Consider the following 2,961-nt stretch of genomic DNA (forward strand, 5'->3'; position numbering starts at 1 on the left):
AATGATACAAAAAAAAATATCTTTTTTCACACCAGAAAATTTGTTTTCTGATGAATTGGATACTGATTGGAGTTTTACCAATGAACTAAAAAGAAGAAATTTAAGTAAGGAATTTATAAATAGAGTCGAATCTTTAGATAAGGAATCCTTTGATCTGGGCATACTTGAAAAAAGGACTCGATTCTCTAATAATGAATCTAAAAAAGAATACTTGCCTAAAATATATGATCCTTTCTTGAATGGACCCTATCGCGGAAGAATCAAAAAATTGTTTTCACCTTCAAGCATAAATCAAACTTCTAAAAAAAAAAACACAGATCCATTTTGGATAAATAAGATTCATGCTCTACTTCTTACTACTGATTATCACGAATTTGAACAGACAATAGATACACTTACATTATCAACAGAAAAAGACCTTTCTTTATTGCTAGAAGATGAACAGGAAAATATCGATTCAGAGGATCGAGTCAAAATTTTGACATTTTTATTCAATATAGTTATAACTAATCCCAACAATCAAACAATTAGAAAAAAATCTATTGGAATAAAAGAAATAAGTAAAAAAGTGCCTCGACGGTCATACAAATTAATCGACGATTTAGAACAACAGGAGGGAGAAACCGAGGAAGACGTAAGAACCGAGCATGAAATTCGTTCAAGAAAATCCAGGCGCGTAGTGATTTTTACTAGTGACCAGTCAAATACCAATACTTATACTAATACCAAGGATGCTAATGATCCTGATCAAACAGACGAAGTGGCTTTGATACGCTATTCGCAACAATCGGATTTTCGTCGAGACATAATAAAAGGTTCCATGCGTGCCCAAAGACGTAAAACAGTTACTTGGGAACTGTTTCAAGCAAATGCGCATTCCCCACTTTTTTTGGACAGAATAGACAAACCCCTCTTTTTTTCTTTTGATATTTCTGGGCCGATGAAACTAATATCTCGAAATTGGATAGGTAAAAACAAAGAATCACAAATTTCTAATTATACAGAAAAAAAAACAAAAAAAATTGAGAAAAAAGACGAGGGCAAAAGAGAAAAATACAAAAGAGAAGAGAAAATGCGGATAGAAATAGCAGAAGCTTGGGATAGCATTTTACTTGCTCAAGTAATAAGAGGTTCTGTGTTAATAACCCAATCGATTCTTAGAAAATATATTATATTACCTTCATTGATAATAGCTAAAAACATTGCTCGTATGTTATTATTTCAATTTCCTGAGTGGTCCGAGGATTTAAAGGATTGGAACCGAGAAATGCATGTTAAATGCACTTATAATGGTGTTCAATTATCCGAAACAGAATTTCCAAAAAACTGGTTAACAGACGGTATTCAGATAAAAATCCTATTTCCTTTTTGCCTGAAACCTTGGCACAGATTTAAACCACAACCCTCTCATAAAGATCCAATGAAAAAAAAGAAAGGTCAAAAGAATGGTTTTTGCTTTTTAACAGTTTGGGGAATGGAAACTGAACTATCGGACGACACTGTTTTACCAAAATTACAATTAATTCGATCAAATCATTGATCCTGCCTAATTTCGCTCACCCCTAACTCAAATATAGATTTTCTTACAATTAATTCCATCCACTTGATGGAATTACCAAAGGGGTTTGGGCTCTAAAAAATGACAAATTTAAAATTTGTTTGAGAATGTGAAATTCATAAAAAAATTATTTTTTTATAAATTAGTATTATGAGACCATTACCTTCTCTTTGAAGATTAATACAATAAAATGTACAACGTACATGTTTATAAACTTTTCAAAATTTCACAACGTATGAGATTAAAATATTTTATTTTATTTTTTTATAAAATATTTGACGTGACACTAAGACCTAATCAAGGATTTTAATTTAATCACATTCCAAGCAAGTAATTGAGAGAGAGACATAAACATTTGGATAAGGCCTGAGCGGAGGGGAGTTAGAATCTGGACTTTTGACAAAAATTTTATGCGCTTGGGCATGCAAAAGGCAAAAGAACAGAAGAAAATCCAAAAAGGTATTCTTATTTACAAAGATTGATCTTCCAGGTTAGCCTGGAATCAAATCTTACTGAAAATTGACAACTCATGTTATGGCAATGAAGTTGCTCACTGATCTGGCAAATAATTGGCTACTTGCTCATGATATCGGAACAGCAAGACTGGATGCTTGTTCCAGAACGATTGCATACTCTCATTTAGGCCCCCATTTCCCAATCTGGTTTATTCTTTGCCGGTATCGTTTCCTCAGCTTACAGTTTGTCAACCATTTTCTTTGGTTGAAGTGAAAATTCCATCTCAGGAAGCAACTAGGCTCTGCCTAAAAGCAATTCAGATGCTTTCTTTCCACATCATGCAATGTCATTACGTGCTTCATACATTGTTTCAGTCAATTTTTCCTCTAACCAAACCGTGCAAAGAAAAATATCTCAGAACAGGTGACTGAGCTGAACCTAACCATCAGCATCTTCAATTCCGTGGCAATACAATCTATTCTAATTTTGACTTGACACCATCCTGGTGGGGTTTGTTTGGCTGGAAAGCACAATTCAATGAAAGGGTATATGCTCACCCTGTTGTTCTTGGGGAATTTTTCTTCCCCACCGTCAATTCCTTACTTATTTTTACATCTTTTTTTTTTCTTGACAGATTCAGAACTAGGTGAATGACTTGCCCATCTTATGAAATGGGAATGATAATAACGATAATGAGAGTGATGATGGGTGATGGGTGATAATGATACATGTCAAAAAAACCAATAATTCTCAAACCATTTGTCAAATTTTCCACCAAGAAATCGATCCTTTTAGGTAGGCAATCCACACCTGTTTTATTCCAAAGAGGTAGGTATCCCCATAAATTTATTAAAAAGGTATGGTAAACTAGAGAAGGAAAATATACAATGACAGGAGAAAATGCCTGATAGATAACAAATCTAGGAAGGTCACCTCCAATTTCCTTC

This window comes from Theobroma umbraticum, unplaced genomic scaffold (assembly GCF_002168275.2).
Source record: "Theobroma umbraticum cultivar Fairchild unplaced genomic scaffold, ASM216827v3 scaffold_115.0, whole genome shotgun sequence".
In the NCBI taxonomy this organism is placed as follows: Eukaryota; Viridiplantae; Streptophyta; class Magnoliopsida; order Malvales; family Malvaceae; genus Theobroma; species Theobroma umbraticum.